A 19,397-nucleotide genomic window follows, 5' to 3' on the forward strand; every position below is an offset into this window, starting at 1 on the left:
TATTTGAAAAAGAGACGTAGATCAATATAAACAACTATTGTGATTTCTCTCTTGGTTTTCTGCATAAAAAAAGGCTCACGATTTGTTTAGAAACAACTTTTATGACGACAATCAGAATTTTCAAAATATTTTCTTTAAAAAAAGAGAAACCACATTTTTCGAACATATATAAATTCCCCTCTGATGCTGGAGAATGTCAAAAAGCGACTTATTTTTTATGCACGAAAATATCTCAACACATCTTGACCTAACGTATAAAGAGCTCCGCTCTGAAAATAAGCTTTACTCTTTATTTAACAATGATTTTATCGTTTACTTTCACTATTTTTACTTGAATTTATGACATTACTTCTAATCATTAAATTATTTGCTCTATTTTAATTATATGAAATGCATGGTTCTATTTTTGTAGGAAAAGTAATGTGTCAATGAAGTAAAACAGAAAGCATTTCCTTTTTTTGCTCATGCACTATATTTTGATTTAATTTAAATAATTCATTTCTCTATTTTTGTATTTTAAAATTTTTTTCAGAGTTGAATATAATACATATTTATATGTTTGGCATGCTATCAATATAGATTGTTGTCTCTTTAATCATAACAGCATTATATAAAAGAAACAGAAGTAAATTAAAAACCTTCAAATATATAATATATTGTAGATGGTTTTCTTTCACGATATTAACTAAGCGCTTTTTTTTAAAGTCAATAGGAGGCTCTATTGTGACAAGGGGAAACTTTGAAAATTATTTTAGATGACGTCACTGAAAAATATTCTTAAATATTATTCGTTTATGAATTTCAATTATTTTAAATCCATTCAGTTAATCAAAATAAAAATGATAATTATAAAATTCTTTTCTTACAAAATATTTGGAACAAACTAATTTTATTCATGTTATCAATCTTTGCTATATGAACTTGTTTTAGGTAAAAATACATTTAAGTATTCATTTTACTAGATATTTTCAAAGTTCAACTCTAAAACGGTATTTCTTTCGTATTAGTTCTTGGTACTTATCTGAAAAGTTGAGTACAAGTTTTAAAAATCATTACGATCTCCAAAATGACTTTTTTAACCATTAAATACCGATTAAATGTCCACCTAGAATATTTTAATGCTTATTTTGAAAGTAATTCACTGAGTATCTTTTGCACTGATGAAGCTAATGATACTGCAGTATACTTTAAAGATAAACCAATTAAACGAGTTAGTTAACATTAGTTGAGAACAATAAATTAAATTATTTTGTTAGAATCAATATGAAGCTAAAATTCTGTTTTAAGTTTCTTTCACATATTCTATAACTTGTGGAAAAAGAAATTAAATTAAAACACAAATTTAACAGAAGGGAATGTTTTTACTTTTAAAAATATTTTATTTAAAACATTTTTAAGGATAGAAAATTTTTTCTGACATCATAAGAAGTTAATACAACCTACAAAGTAAAAATTTCAAAGAAAATTAATGTAAAAAGTACTGCCACTGAGGGTGCAGGAAATTTTACCTCTAGATAAATTTTTACCGGAGCATACTACGGAGCGAGAAATCTGATGTACCATAATTTTTGCAGTAATAATTAACGTAAAATCACTGAATTACTCTAAATAAATAATAATCGCTGTAAAAATTGTGGTATAATATTTTAGACTAAAAATTGATTTTATTGAAAATAGATTTTATGGATAATGGACCCAAAGAACCACAGTTTTATACGGTAGTATTGTCTGGAACATCTTATTCTCTAAAACTTGGCCATAGTATTTTAATTTTTTAACTAAAGACATATTACTTCGGATAAGCAAAAAAAGATTATTTTTTTTTATTTGATATTGGAGAGGATATAGCTTCTTTTTATAATTTAATTTTAATGATATTTTATTAATTCAATTGTCATATGGGGTAATAAGAAGAATGAAGAAAGTCATTAATTTCCTCCATCATTTATTTTAATGATATCCTCTCTAAGTGAAATGAAACAAAATTAAAAATAATTTTCGATAGGCCAATATCCAAATTATAATTTAATTTAATGATATTTTATTATTTCAATTGTCATATGGGGTAAAAAGAGGTATGAAGAAAGTCATTAATTTCCCTCCATCATTTATTCTAATGATACCCTCTTTAAGTGAAATGAAATAAGATTAAAAATAATTTTCGATAAGCCAATATCGAAATTATAATTTAATTTTAATGATATTTTATTATTTCAATTGTCATATGGGGTAATAAGAGGTTTGAAGAAAGTCATTAATTTCGCTCCATGATTTATTTTAATGATACCCTCTCTAAGTGAAATGAAACAAAATTAAAAATAATTTTCGATACGTCAATACCGAAATTATAATTTAATTTTAATGATATTTTATTATTTCAATTGTCATATGGGGTAATAAGAGGTTTGAAGAAAGTCATTAATTTCGCTCCATCATTTATTTTAATGATACCCTCTCTAAGTGAAATGAAACAAAATTGAAAATAATTTTCGATACACCAACTCACGAGTCTAATTTCATCTGAGAAGCTCCTCGAATTCAAGAATATAATGCTTCGAAATAGTTTCTGAATAGGATAATAGTTAAAATATTTTAAATAGCAAGCTCATGAATAAGTGTATTTTAAATTATTTAAAGTGTTAATCACTTTCCCATTTCCCTTAAGTAAAATATTTTTACTAGTAATAGCTATATTATATCAATAATTTGCCCAGTTCGGTATGAAAGAATTAAATACTTTTATCAACTAAACTTCCTATTTACATACATAAGTAAGGAAAGAATTTTACATTCATCATGTATAAAAATATACGTTCCAAGTTTTCTATAATAATGAAAAAAGTTTTGAGAGATGTCATAAAAACCTACCTCGTTACTATTCTGTAATTTTCCACATAATGTTGGTTATGTAGTTTTTGAAATCTTAGAAAATTACAAATCTAAAGTTAGTATGTCCAGATAGTTTTCTTTTTATATTATGGTCGTTAATATGATTTGTTCAGACTTAAAAAAAGCATTAATATCAACTTACAAAATTGAATATATTTTTATTGTATACTTTTCAAAAATCCCATATCAAAATATTTCGTTTATTGGAATGTTATAGGTTCAGGGAAAAGAATGGATATTTTTAGAAGTTGTTTGGCGAGTGGTTAGTAAATTTAAATCAGTTTCAGCACATATTTCACTTTGCACTATCTAATAAACGTTAATCAAATCTGTAGCTTCAACACGATTCTAATAATACTTTTAAAAGAAATAGGGTTATGTTTATGCGTTGTTTAAAAATAAACAAGATATTTTGATACTTCATGAGAATACATTTAAGTTTATGAAATTTCCTTCTTTTGGTTTCCTTTTTATTTAAATTTCAGTTTTTTTTGTAAATAATAAGAGCTTTTAACCTTTTAAAGACCATTTTTTTATGTTCAATTAAAAGAGAAAATCATGTCTTAAATAGAACAGATAAGGTAAAAATAACAATATTCTGCCAACATAAAATAAAAATAAAATTAATTATTTAAGTTAGGCGGTGGCTGGGACATAAGTGTCCGTTACGACATATCAGACATATATACTGGAGATGGTTAAATAATAAAAATGCTTTTTTAAATATACTAACCCTGCTTTTTCCGCATACCAATCCTTATTTTTCACATTTTTTAAAATCGATATTTTTTTAACATTTTATTAGCAGAGTGCATAAATATTATTTTATGTAAGAAATTTTTGTTCATACGTAACTAAATAAAAAAAAGTATCCGAATTTGAAAAATAATTAACTAAATGTGAAAAAAATAAATTTTAATAGATAGAGTCTGTGAAAACAATAAGAAGAAATTACTTTTACTTTTTAACGATTCATAAGAATAACCTAAAATTGTTATAAAAGTTCAAATCGAAAAAAATATTTTTTTCCAATAAATATTTTTTTATATATTTTAAATAATTTAAATGTAAATCTTAAGATTTATAATCTCTATGTTTAATCTCTTGTCCTCCCTATTTTTGTAGTTACCTTCGACATCAATTCAAGTGCGAGTTTATAAAATAAAGAAACTGAAAGAGAGATAAATAATTTTTTTTTCTACTAAAATGGATACGTAGTCATTAATCAGTCACAAATTTGCGAAAATGCACTGAATTTCAAAATAAAAATGGTCCTTTTAGAAAGTCGAATTTCAACTTAGTAATTGCATTTCAGTGATCTGCTAAGCTAGTTATACATTATTTTTTACTGCAAGTTTATCAGCTCTCGAACTATTTAATCAGTTAATAGTTCCCGAACTATTTGATTAGCTTTTTTTATTCAATCGTACTTTCTTTACCCTTTTCCACACTTGTTCGAGAAACTTATTTTTAATGATGTAGTTTAACATTCACTTTATTTGAATTTCGGAGAACATCACAAAGCAACATGAAATTTCAATATTGAAGGATTATAGGGCCAACTGACTTCTCTTAGTTTTAATTTCTTCTGAATACTTTGCCCAATCTCCAACCTAAGATAAAGCAAACTTTTCACTTTTTTTTAATATGTACATATTTTTAGTCGTTCTGGCTCAGGGAATGGAACGTTCGCCTTTTAATTAGGGGGAAAATGTTCAAATCCCAGCGATGGATGGTAGATGCGAATTCTGCACCCGGCTAGCATCGACCACAGTGCTGACGTAAAATATCCTAAGTGATAGACAGATGATGGTTTAGAGTCCCCTTGAAGTCAGGATGACCATGGGAGGTTTTAGTGCTTTTCCTCTCCGTGTAATGCAAATGCGGGTTAGTTCCATCAAAAAGTCCTCCACGAAAGCAAATTTCTTCCAATACTTGATCCAGGAGTTCCTTGTCTTCTGGATTGGGTTCAAAAGTACAAGTACAAGAGTTGAACATTGGTAGCCGCAAACTCAAAATTGGATGCACGTTCAACGATGGTTACAAAATAAAATAAAATGTGAATATATTTTGTTTCCAAAGTTTCCATGTTTTTTAATAAATTTTAGATATAAATGAAATGATTTAAGTTATTAAGTGCTTCCAACGCGTTTTTAAGCTATTTTGTAAAGTATTACTGAATAATTATAAGTTTTCTTAATTGAATAAACGAAATATTCTTGTAATAAATTTACATACTTTGCTAACTTCCTAAACTTTCTAATTTTCATATTCATGGGCTTTTTAGTTTTAATCATTCCCCATTCAATTTATTACATTAATGTAGTTTTAGTTGTAAGAAAGGAGGCTTTGATTACGTGTTTGGTATTTAAAAAATAAAAAAGCGAACTGTTAATTTCGAAAAAAAAATTGACTTTGCTACTTTAATGTCTCCATTTTGCAGCAAGTAAAATTTTAAACAATTCTTACTTGTAACATTAAGGAAATGTGTGCTACAAATAATATTGTAAATTAACTTTTGTTTTACAAGTGCGATGAAGCATGTCATAAATCAATAAAACTAATAAAAAGTTAATAAGAAAGAAAAGTTAAGGATAATGATAAAGAATAAAGCTTTTAAAACATGGAATCTTTTTTACGCGTCATTATAATGATATTCCCATTAAGTATGTTATTATTGTGTTATGTAGCTTATGCTTAAAAAAGAAAACAATCATAATTGAGTGGATATTATTGAAAACACTAATTATTATGTCTTTAAAAACATCATAAAATAAACTAAGATTATTGCTGCATAATCATTCGATATTATAGAATTGGAAATAATATCTTAAAAGAAAAATTGTTTTATACTAGAAGAAATGAAAAGCGAGAAATGATAAATTTTGTTGCTACAGAAGTGCAATGCGTGAATGCTTTCATGAGTAACGCTTTCAAGGTGAGAAAAACATTGTTAGGAATCTGACAAAAAATGGCGAGAAATTTAAATTGAATGAATGATTAAGGCCTTCCAATAAGATAAGTAACATGTGAAACAAGAAAAAACATAGGAGGATTTATTTTGTGCTGTTTATTGTCAAATTATGAAAAGTTTTATCTTAATTTAATTTCAGTTTAAGAAATTCTTTTTGTGGAATTTCAAAGCAATTTGTGTGGGATTACATAAACTTGTGCACCTGTTTATAAAACTACTTTTTTTACAAAGTGCATAAACTTAATTCCTTGACTTCAAAATAACAGTTGGGTGTATTCAATTCCGTTGATCAAAATAATGTAAAAAGTACAATGTTTATTTCAAAGAAACAGTGTCAAACCTCAATGTAGATGTCAGTGAATATTCCAAATGGCAAATGCTTTTTCAACTCTTAAAATATTATGATCAAAACTATCATATAGTACAACCAGTATGAATTTCAATTCGCAGTTTCTACAGTAATCAGAAGATCTTTTAAACGTGGCTCCTTTCATCAGGAAGCAATTATATGTATGTTTATTTAATTTAAAAAGTAATTAGTTAATTACATAAAAAATAAATATTCATAAAATACACATATGGAATTTGAACAATAAGTATCTTGATTTAAAAATAAAACTATCAAAATCTAAAAGTAAAGATACTTTTCAGATTGCTGATAATGAAAGAAAAATCTCAAACATTTAGTTTTGCCACGAATTACAGTTAATGTAACTACACTGCAAAAAATTCTGGATGAAATTAAAGTAAGAGTATCGGCACTCAGGGTGCCGGTATTTTTTACCGGAACATGTTACTGAAAAAAATCTGATTTAAAGTAATAATACCGGAAAATAACTAAATTACTCTAATCAAATAAATATTACTGTAAAAATTACGACGGAATAGATTTTACGGATGACGCATCCAAAGTGCTTGTACATTGTACCGTAATTAGCTCTGGAATTTTTTACAGAGTATTGCATGGTTATCTCCATTTTATTGTATGGTTCTCATTTTTCAAAACATGCTACAATTTTTGTCGCAAAATTTTCTGTAGATCTTAAAAAGCTAAGTTTTTTGTCGTTTTTACTTCGTTGTTCACCTTTCAATTAAAGAATATAAAGTAAAAAAATACTTGAAAAATTTGTAATTCTGCTTTTTTAACAAAGTTGAATAATCATTGCTTAAACTATTTTTGTGCGCTTATCCTTGTACATTATAATACAGTGAATATACATCATAACTAAATAATGAATGTTTTAATTTGTCAATACACTTTTTAATAAAGAATTATTTTATGACACATACGTTAGTTTTATAGTGAACTACAATTAGTTCCTTTTTGCAATGATGTGTTAAGATTGTCAAAACCAAGTAATGGATGATTTTACCACAAATAAAAATAAATAAGATTGTGTGCAGTAAATGAACATCGTTGTCATGCATTTTTGGAAGGAAAGATTATTTTATTTAAATTAATATAAATAAAGTTTATGCCCTATATTGCTATTTTAGGAATTATAAATTAAGTTCATTTTAAATATTTTCGAGTACTATTTAATTTCTTTTGAGAAGGCAGTCATTTGATCAATTAATGTCATTTTTAATACACTGTATTTAGTATGTATTTTAACAGCATTTGTACTCCAATCTCTTTCTTTCAAATGATATTCAATTGAGTATAAAAAGACTTTTTACATTATTTGAATATTTGTTCGCAGAAGAGAAGTGAAATTTAGTAAATCATGCAAATTAAAATTTCAGGCATTTGATATTGACCATTGTTGTGATGAATACAAAAAAGTAAGTTTATTCTGTTTAATTTATTGAAATTGATTACATTACCTTTATAGGATAATTCTTAAATTGTGATTGTAGTTTTCATATTTTAAATGAATCGAAATTTTTATTATATTTAATCATATTTTGATAATATATTTCGTGTTTTCATATTATTTCTCTTAAGTGTGTAATATTTTGTCTTCATTTTTGTCAAGGGTTCTAAAGTATGTTATGGATAGTTGTTAGGAAATTTCTATTTGGTTGGTAATTACCATATGTATCACATAATTTGCATGGTATACTCTTTATAATGCATGATACTTATAAGAAATTATGCATAATATTAGGTTCATAGAAGAAATGTTCAAAGCTTTTAGTTCAAATTATTATACATCGTATAATAACCAATTTTCATACATTGTAATTATATATTTTAAATTTTATGAGTTTTGTTTGATATTTTACAAAAATTATTTATCTATAAGACATCAATACATTTAGTTTTGCGTCACCAATAGCAAAGTTAGTAACATAAGTGGGTATTATGCTAGATAGATTTTGAAATTCAGCTCTGAGTTAAGTCTTAACAGAAACTTATTCATTTAAGCGTAACTGCTTAAAATTTTTATAACTGTCTAATGGGATAAAAAACTTGCTATGCTATGAAAAATTCTAGTATTAAAAAATTATAAAATAAGTAGAATACAATGAAAAATATAAAAAGAAAGAAGTAAAATTGTACAATTAACAAATTAAATGAACGATTTTGGAAGATGTTTGCAGTTGGAGGATAATTTTTAAAAACCGTTGTGTTTATCCACAGCAATATCCATCAAAAGATAATTACCCTACTGTATAACTTAACTACCATCTTTCCCCCCGATTGAAAATTTATGTTACTTCGGAAAACTGATCCATGTTACATAATACAGCAAATAACGCAATGAAACGGTAATCACAATTTCTTTACCGTTAAATTCTCTGTTCCATTGATTTTCAGCAACATATTTTTCAGCTTGAAAGCAGCAAATGACTTACGTGTTTTAAAAAGGGGAAAGACATAGAAATGCAAGGTTTGCTGTTAAGAGATTCATATTTCGTAACTTACTAAGTTTTAGAATTATTTACAGAGTTCGAAAAAAGTGGCACTGCTCACTGAATAAAACTGTTTTTTTTTTTTTTTTTTTTTTTTTTTTTTTTTTTTTTTTTTTTTTTGCTGCCTGCATTGCAAACCATATTTAAACTAAAATATTCGAATCAGTAAAATCTTCTTAGCTGACTGCAATACATCGTAGGTGTAAATGATAGCTATTTTGGAAAGATTGTTTCATAGTTTTTCGCAGCTGTCAGCTGTATCTTTTAAAAGCTTTATAACAATTATGAAACTGAAATTATCTAGTTTCCTTAACAGAGCGCAGCAATATTTACACTTTTTCCACCTCCCATTCTTATTTTTCAAATGAGACATACTTTTCGAAAATCGATTGCAGTAAAACCATACTTAAAACAATCAAACGTTCAGATGCAATTCAAATAATATTTTAATTAATTAACTAAACATATATTTTGTAAATAGCATTACAAAGTCATTCCTGATCAGATTAAATTAAAGCGAAATAACACTAAAACTTCAAACTAAATTTGATTTCACTTCTATAAAGAATTTTTATGGAAATTTTTATAGATATTCGCTATTAATTTATTTTGTTTCAAAATTTATTCCATTGTTAGAAAGATAGATATACGCTAAAGTTGTTTAATAAAATATACTGAAATTGCAACAATTATTATAAAAATAATTTAATTATTTCAAATTTAAATGCGCACGTACGATCTCAAGGGATGATAAAGGGGACCGAGCAGAACAAAACTAGTTTTATTTTTAAGTTTACAATTGTAAGTATTTGCAGGGCACAAGATACTTGATTTATTGAGAATATAATTTTCTTGTGTTTTACTTATAGGACATTTTCACAATTGCATCGAGAAAACAAAAGGAACAGAAATTTATTATGAAAACAAATTACTCATAACATTCTTTATATGAAGTAGTGTTTCTTTTTAATTGCATAACTTTAAATAAGAGTTTAATAGCAATATTATATCTAACTATTTTTATAGTTAAATTAAATAAATATTTAAACTTGAAAAGAGTTAACATTTAGAAATAAAGATATAAAAAAATTATTTGAATTTTACTTATTACCCCAGAGAAATTAAAGGACTTTGAGAGGACTTTTTTGGTCGGTTTGTTCATAATTTGCATTTTGTATTTAAATGTTTGTTAAGTAAATGTTTTATTTGCATTTATAATACAGAATTAAACTTTTTATTATTACCATTTTATTGCCACTAAGAAGTTAAATTAATAATCTTGTAGTAGTGCTCGATTTATTTGTATTTTGTTTGTATAAATAAATCAAGCACTTACGAAATTGGTGTTAGATCTATTCGTGTTTTCCTAGTGTATATAAATTAAGCATTTAAAAAACGATGCTTTATTCATTTTTCTAACTTTTATTATTTCTAAGTTCTAACTGTTTTAAAGTTGCGTTATTAGGGACACCTACAATCTAAATTAATTTTAATATGGCCATACTTCTGATTTATACATAAGATATTCATAAAATATGATTTATTTATATTTATTTTTCAGTGCATGTATAAAATTGGCCGCAATTAAGTCTTGGAAGAGAATGAAGCTACTTTTTTACAACTCATCCATTGTATTTCATTGTGATCATTATATATTTAAATGGAACAATTTTAATCAAAGCTATATTGAATAAAAGTTATAAAAAATATGTTGTTTATGAGTTCTGCTTTCCCGTACAAATACATCTCTAAACATATATTTGCTTCTTTTATACCTAATTTTGCCTGCTGTTTTTATCTTTTTAGTTAATAATTATATTTTATTTTCGAGCATTTAGTGCTTTTACAAAACTGATTATCAATTGTTTAAACTTGTATGTAACTCTTCATTTACGTATTTTTTCTGTAGTTCATATTTCTTTAGAACATATACAAAATAGAGAAAATTTTTGAAAAAAAAAATTATCAACGTCACATTTCTTAACTATGGAAACATATGGAATAAAAAAATAAAAATTAGATTTGTATAGAATGTAATATAGGTAGTACACTGTGAAAGTTATTTTTTTATGCGTGTAAACTGATGTGTAAATAAAATCAATCATGTGAATTTATCAGTTTTGGTATTTCAAATTGATCTGTTACTTAATCTGAAAAAAAAAAGAAAAACTAGTTGCAAAAAATCTTATTTCTAAGTTGTTTTTCGGAAGAAGTAAGCTAAAAAATAAATGAATTGCTTTACTTACCGGCGTTTTGCTTTATTCTGATAAGATATCCTGTTTAATAGTCCCGTCTTTTAATAAATTTTCATAAAAAAATCTTTTATCGAATATTCGAATATCTTTTTTTTTTATTTAAGAGAAGTTACAAAATTTTCCTTTAAAATACTAGGGAAAAAATTCAACCCTTATTTCACACTTATGCTATAATATTATTTGTGATTTCTCTGCAAAACCATTCAATTTTGCTTATACTTTGCCTATAGTTTCCCAGTTTCGAATTCATAGTTTTTGTTCAACCAAAGAATTATTGATGCAAAAACCAAAATAGACGAAATCGATTAAAAAAGATAAAAATGATACTAACTGCCTTTCATGTAAAGTTTATAATATTTCATGTTATTATGAGTAAATTAAAATGCTTTAGCATCGCTAATGCGGATAAAATAATTGCAGTTTGGAAGGATCATGTCTTAATTTAAAATGATCGATGATTAGACTAGCCCAAAAAAATGAATATTATAAGATTAGCAAAAAATATTGTTCATTGAAAATTATTACAAATTATTGTTGAAAAACTTCATTTTTTATACTTTGAGCAATATATAATTTTAATAAAAGCAAAGTGCCTTTGATTATTTGTAAGTCATTCGTTTTGGGAAGCATGCATAGTTAAATTTCAAACACTAAAATCTAAATAAAATTCTTCTATTGTTTCTAACTATCATAAGAGTTTTACAAGTAAATGTAAAATATGTACGAAATCAAAGAAATTTTTAAAACTAAGAGGAAAGTTAAAAAAAAATTATAGAATTCAGGCTCTTTCAGGTATTATTCTTTCTATAAAGTATTTCACTCAAATTATTTTCAGTATTTCATGCAATTCACCAGAGACAATTTCTTTAACCAACCACAAATATTATTGCTATAAATTGCTAATTTTGCAAATAGGGATATGGATATGAATAAGTGTAATTTCAATATTTATATCGGTTAACATGCATTTTATTTCAATTTGAATGCTATAAATTGCTTTTCAGAATAGCTGTATTTAAATTCTTGAAACTTTTAAAAAAAACTTTACCAACAAACATTGCTATCACACCACTTAAAAACTAAATCCAACTGCTGAATTTTTTTTTCCAAATTTCTTTTCTTTGTTTTCATAGGAAAAAACTAATTTGTAATTTTTTGAGAAATATTAATTCGGAGCTTAAAAGCATAACTATTATAGAGAAAAATAAATGCACTCAGTGAAAATGAAGAGTTTCTAATTAGATCATTCTAATAAATAAAACTCTCACTTTGGAAGATTAAGAAATCCCTGAGCATTTTCTCGTTAATTTTGAGAATTTTTCATCACGACGCAACAGGAATTCTCAAATGTACGAAAATAAATATTTCAACTTGAAAGCTCATTGTAGTGCAGTGTGGGAGATTCTCAACAAGAGTAACAAAAATAGGATGAAGACTTTTTTTTTAAATTTCCAATGAGCTGCACAAGTGCGCGTACATGAGCAGACCTAGTGAGTTCTCCAGAAGTGATATCCACTCTTTCAGAACCACCACAATGGGTGAGATACCGTTGGCCATGTTAATTTGGGCGTTCAGTTTCTGCCACACTAGATGGCAGCACCGAGACTCTTATTTGGATGAAGACTAGATGATCGAAAATAAAGTGACGAAGTAAGACGACCGGAACTGTATGCTGGTCAAGGAGTCATCCTCGTGCCAGGAAGATCCCGGATTCAAACCCGCTTCGGGCATGGGTGTAAATTACGTCATTTCTCTTTTTGGCTTACTTGTGTTGAGATGGCATCGACTCAGCTATATGGTACGAACGAAAAAGTGATTATTAGAAAAGTTAGATACATTGAGCACTAGATGTTTTTTTTCTTCTTTTCTTTTGTAAAAAAAAATCAATAACGAAATATTTTCTTTTTTACTATTTACGAAATTAGTTTCCCCGAAAAATTGACGATAATAATTATTCACTTTGACGCAATGCTTATTCGGAGCATTTACCAGTAAATATTTTCGTCAAAAACGTAGAAAGTTTCGTTAATTTGTTTTTTTTTCTCCAATGCCCACCTGTGTTAACATCCGTCAATTCAGGTAATAACAGGGCGATTTTGTTGGCCTCTCTTTCAGGAGCACCATATTAGGTGGACCAACGTCGCTCCCACGGTGATTACAGATAGTACAGAGAAGGAAAGAACATCCATACCTGGTTTTGGTGCAAGGACAGTTCCCTACCCTCTACACAGGCCGGTCGGCAGTTTCGTTAAACTTGAGTATTCCTTTTCAACAGTAAAAGGAATAGATTTATCAAAAATAATACACGTTTGCTATGCATATAACTTAATCAAGGAAACGTTTTATAATGCTTGAATCTAAGATAGACGTAAATATAGCTTTTAGGTTTTTATTTTACTTACTACCAATGTACATTAAAAAAATAAAAGATACATATTTAAAGCAAGCCAGATTTTAAATAAGCATGCATTGTATATTTACCTAAATAATTTATCTAATATAATAGTCTTATTTAAAAAACTTCATGCTTTTCGATTTTTTTTTATTTATTTCCCTTATCATTAAGTAACAAGCCTTACTCATCTGAAAAAAAAAAGTAACGTTCTTTATTCTTTATCTTAAAAACAAAGTCAGATCGCAAAAGATTTTAAAACTTTCATTTTTGCAATATTAATTGGGTGCTTATACATAGTTCTTAAACAAAATTGGATACTTAATGATGTTTATTTTTAATATTAAAACAAGCTTTATTCCAAAAGAAATTTCCTGAACTGTTTAATTTTTGGAACCCGGGATCATCATTCCCTTTGTTTCCGATGTTCATCACATAACAATCTTAAGCAATAAAAGCAGTCAAAGACATAGTTTTTTTATGGTTTGAACTAAGAATAATTATTCTCTGAGAAAAAATTTTTTTTTCTTCGAAATGCTTTAGCTTAGTCATGAAACTCTGAATTAAGCTAATTATTTTATAAAAAAAGTACTTCAAAAAATTTCTAATTAACGAAAAACACTTTTTATTGTTGTTTGCTAATTACACTTGGAAATGTATACACAAGTTTACCTAATAGTTTAAATATAAGACATAGTTTTTATGTTTTGATATAAGGGGTGCTTAGATATTTTTTTTCAGTATAATTGGCATGACTTAAAAATTTGATATCCAACCTAATTATTTTTAATTATTTTTTATGAATAAGCAAAACTTATTTTCAACTTTTTAAATGCTATGCGTTATTTTTATTTTGGTTTTGCTTAAAATTGCATCTTTTGCTCAAAGATTAAAATTTTGATATGAAGCAAATTTTTTTTAAACGTTTGTTGATGTATTTGTAATTTTACAGTGAATTTTCACATTAATAAAAGGTTCCGTTATGGTTGGAAAACGAAATTTCTTTAGATTACATTGAACATTTTAAATTTATTCCAGTTTAAATAATAGAAAGCTTCCATTGGTATAAAAGTGATCTGGCGATGATTTTTCATGCAAGATGCTTATTTACTTTTATAATATGGGGTAAATTGTAAGATTGGTAAGTAAATATAGTGTTTCGAAGCAGTATGTAAACTTTATAGACTTGTCCGTCCAAGATATGATTTTATGATATAATCATATTATTCTAAATAATATGATTATATTTTATTTAATTCTACCACTATACCATCTTACTCCAGTAATGACTGATGAGTTCGGATTTTCTTTTGAAGATCCAAGCTCTCCCAAGCCTGAAGGATTTTTATCCTTGCACATTTACATCTGGGATAATTCTTTTCATAATTGAAAAATTTTACAAGTGGATCAAAATATTTTGATTCGTTTTTAAAATTCTCGACATATAACGATCTAAGCAAAAAGGGACATTTTCATAAGGAGAGACAAACTTTCGATCCTTTTCTTGACCAAACTATTGCGGCCATATTGAAAATATTGCAACACTAGAGATTTTGATTGTCAAGATATCCAATCCTGTTGCAAAAAATATTTTTATTGAGTGAGTGTTGTAAATTTTTGGCGCAAGAGCCATAGTTTGGATATACCGCTCCTAAAACTAGGTTAAAAGGTCATATAACATAGTTAAAATTAAAACACAAGGTTAAAATCTATGTAACTTAGTTCAAATCTAAACACGAGTTCAAATCCAAACAAGAGGTTAATTTGAAAAATCTTGGTTACAATCAAAACAATTGAAGTAATTTGGCTAAAATCAATATAATTAGATGAAACTGGTTAATTTATTAAAATTTGATCTAAATCGATATTATCAAACCCCATGTCTTTAAGGTAAAGCATTCAGTTAGGATGAGGTGTGTCTCCAAGTAAATACAATAAAGTTGGAAAGTAGCAGTTAAAGTACTGCCTTCTTTTCAATTTAAATTTTAAACACTGTTTCAAGAAATGTTTCACTGTAAGAGGTCCGAGGCAGAAATTGTATGTTGGTGCAGCTTCATTTAAAATTAAATGTTCATGTGTTAAACGAGTATGACCAATTCGCAACCTGTTAATGAGGACTTGTGATTTTCTGTTTTGGTAACATGGTGTAAATGGTTTAAAAAATGGATTTATTTCGTGCAGTTAGTTATTTAGTTCACCATCCCAGTCAACTTGTCTTTGCTGCGTCAGTGAATCCGCAATCAAATTTTGAACATCATATAAACATAGTGATTTATTAGAGAGATTGTGTATTGACTTGGCAATTGAATCAGCTTTTTCATTTCCTGGAATGCCCACATGCCCCGGGATCCAAACAAATATTATTTCAAAGTTTAATTAATATTTAATAATTACTGAGGCTTTTATATATATATATNTATATATAATTTTTATTGAAAGAAAGTTTTTGTGTCCCATTTCATAATTTCGGTTATAATTAGCATTAGTGCAAATTAATATTCTATTCCAAGTCACGTTTTTGACCTATTAGGATTCTCACAATAAAGCTCATAATTATATATAACTGTGAAGTAGTAACTTATAATATCGGAACAAGTTTGAATGAAAAATGCGTAATGGCCTAAAAATAACATTTAAAGAGCTCTTTAATGGCTTCGAGAAATAAAACACTTTTCTACTACCTCTTTAATGCTAATCTTATTTCTTTAGAATAAAACTATTAAATTTGTTTAAATGTGTTTTATAGTAGGGGAGAGGGGGGCACATGCGAACAAATTTTTTTATTTCTTCACTTTTCGAAAAATATCATCAATTTTTCATAGTAAAAAAGTTCATATGTTTAAATAGTCTTTTCTTTGTCTTGTGGAATTTTTTGAGATTTTTCAATAAAATATTTCTTTACTTTATAATATTTTAGAAAAATGACTTCAATTGTTCACATGTGCCCCTATTGGGGGCACATGTGAACAGGCCTGGGGCACATATGAACAAGATTAAAAACACAAAGCAATCATCATGTTTCAAAGAAAAAAAATCTTTAATATAACAGATGTAGATACGCATTATACTAAGGGGGTTGTAGCTTACTATGTGAATTTAAATTGTACAACAGTACTGTCAATAAGAAAAAAAATTTTCAGCTGTACAATAATTTTTCCGTAATTGGGTTTTTCCCAACTTCATGTTCCATGGGTGTTGTAATGGGCCTTTTTCTTTCTTCTCTAATACTCTTTCATGCTTTTTTTTTCATTTTTTCTACCTTTTCATTTGTAGCTTTAGCAATTCTATTTTCTCAGGTGTATCAGTTAATATGCGTGATGCGCGATCAACCATTTAATAAAAAAAAAATTTTTTTTTAAGGAAAAATTAATAAATTAATTATGGTAAATTAAATAATGATAATTTTAAATGCATACATATTTTTTAAACTTATAATATCATGAGGATAATAATCTTAATACTATGTAGGGGCACTTGTGAACTGTTCACATCTGCCCCAGATGTTTTGTTCACAAGTGCCCCCCTCATCCTTCTTAAACCTAACTTGAAAAATAAAGAACTTTTAATTGAGTAAAAAAAAAGAATAATTATCATGAACTTACCTGAATGTTCATATAATGATCTGCAATAGTTAATTTTAGTTTATTAGTTGATTTATATTATGCTTTCACTTGAAGAAGCGAGCGATTATAATATATGCAACACCAGCTGATACAAAGAAATTGTCAGAATAGACCAACAAAATGTCTCATTGATCTGAAAGTTTTTCAGAGAGGTAGGACTAGTACTGCCATCAATTGAAAATTTTTCGAGATTTTTTATTTCAAATCATATTGGTAAAACATACCATGTTCGCATGTGCCCCCTGTTCACATGTGCCCCCCTCTCCCCTATATTGTTTAAAGTATTTTATAGTTTCGTTGAAAATATAATAAGCGTGACATTAAATCTATAATTTCGACTGTGACGTAGTAACTTATAATATTGGGGCAATTTTGAATGAAAAAAACACGTAAGGGCCTAAAAATAACATTTTAAGAGGTCGCTTGACCGTGTATTCTATGAAATAACTTAATAGCTTCGTGAAATAAAACACTTTCTTACAACCTCTTTAATGCTAAGCTTATTTCTTCAGAATAAAACTATTAAAATCCTTAAAAGTATATTATAGTATATTATTTACAGTATTTTATAGTTTTATTGAAAATACACTGGTATAAGAAACTAAGAGAATTTGTAGACTTGGTCGATTATCTCTAGAACTACTGGATTGATTTCAATAAAATTTAATACGTATGTTACGGTGAAACACCGAAGTCTGGAGAATGTCGACATTCACGTAGTCGCTTGGTGTATGTCCGAAATATTTGCTAAATACCCTTATTTCTGACTCTCACCGGTGAATGTCACAATCACATAGTCGCTTTGGTGAATGTCCGAAATATTTGTTATATCCAATTTTATATTAATTTATTCGTTAATATTATTATATTTATTTGATATATTTATATTTATTCTATATTTTAATTCTTAATGACGTTAGATTAGAAGAAACATTAGTGTTTGAAGTATCGGGCAAATATATACCGGGCAATGGCACTTGACCTTAAAAAAGCATCAGTGTACGGTATACCAGGCAAATGTATACTGGGCAGTGGCACTTAACCTTAAAAAAACATCAGTGTAGGGTTAAAATATCGAGTAAATGTAATTATATCTACGAATAAATTCATATCAAATCGAATGTAATAAATATTTCGGACATTCACCAAGCACATCTTTGATTGTCGACATACACCGGTGAGGGTCCGATTGTACAAGAATGTAATGAAATATTCGATCTTACATCGACGTATTTGGTGTTTGTCGACATTCACCGGTGAAAGTCAACAACCACCGATTTCGGTCTTTCTCCGTGACATATGCATACATTGATATACAAAACAAATAACCATTCAACTATTGTAATACACACGCATGATCATACATAACACTCGTTTGAATCGGAAGTTATGAAACAGCGGTTACAGAATAAACAAAAAAAAATGGGTTAATAAGGGTATGGACCCCTCTTACAGACATACAGGTCCTGCAATGTGATTTCATACTTATAATAAGGCAGTTTATCATTTTCTGAGGCAATTACCCGGAATGGTCTTTTAGCATTTTCATACCTTCCAACTCCAACGAGTGTTACGCATGATCATGCGTATGTATTACAATTGTTGAATGGTTATTTGTTTTACATTATATCAATGTATGTACATATCATACTTCATTAAAATCGGTCCTGTAGTTCTACAAATAATCGACCAAGTCTGCAAATTCTCTTAATTTCTTACACCATTGTATAATAACATTGACATTAAATCTTTAATTTCGACAGTTTGTTGAGACACTGAAATAAATTTTGAATAAATGTATGATTCACAACTCTCATGATTATTACAACGATAAGGTTTTCGAGAGAAGGAAATGTAACCTTAAGTAGCTTCAATTCAACATTAAATTTCCTAAATTTTCTTATTCAGCTTTTCAACTTTTTTAAAGTTTCAATATTCGGCAAACTATTTCCCAATAAATCAAATCGTAAATCAAATCGTTAAGCTCAGTTCACAAAAAGTACCCTTGATAAGTTCTCGTAAAATTTATTCCGCTCCATTAAAATATCGATTTTTGTGGAGGTAATACATAGAAACTAAATAAATTTCTTCTCTTTATGGAAATTGATTTTTTAAAATATAAAAGAAGCTTTTCAAAGTTCTTACTGTAGGCTCTGCTTAACCAATTGTTAAATTTTGAAAGATAAATAAAAAATTCCAAGTTTATATCAGTCTTTTAATTTTTTTTTGTTTTAATGCATTTTTTAATACTTATGCATAATCTAACAAAACTATTGTAAAGCATTGGATTTCAAATATAATTATTTTGTCGATTTTGGATTTTAAAAACATATTTTGTTGTTTTGGATACATGAAATTTATAAATAAAAATGTAGTTTAATTTCTTACTTAAATAGAGCGTTTCA

Source organism: Parasteatoda tepidariorum, chromosome 7, assembly GCF_043381705.1.
Source record: "Parasteatoda tepidariorum isolate YZ-2023 chromosome 7, CAS_Ptep_4.0, whole genome shotgun sequence".
NCBI classification, from domain to species: Eukaryota; Metazoa; Arthropoda; class Arachnida; order Araneae; family Theridiidae; genus Parasteatoda; species Parasteatoda tepidariorum.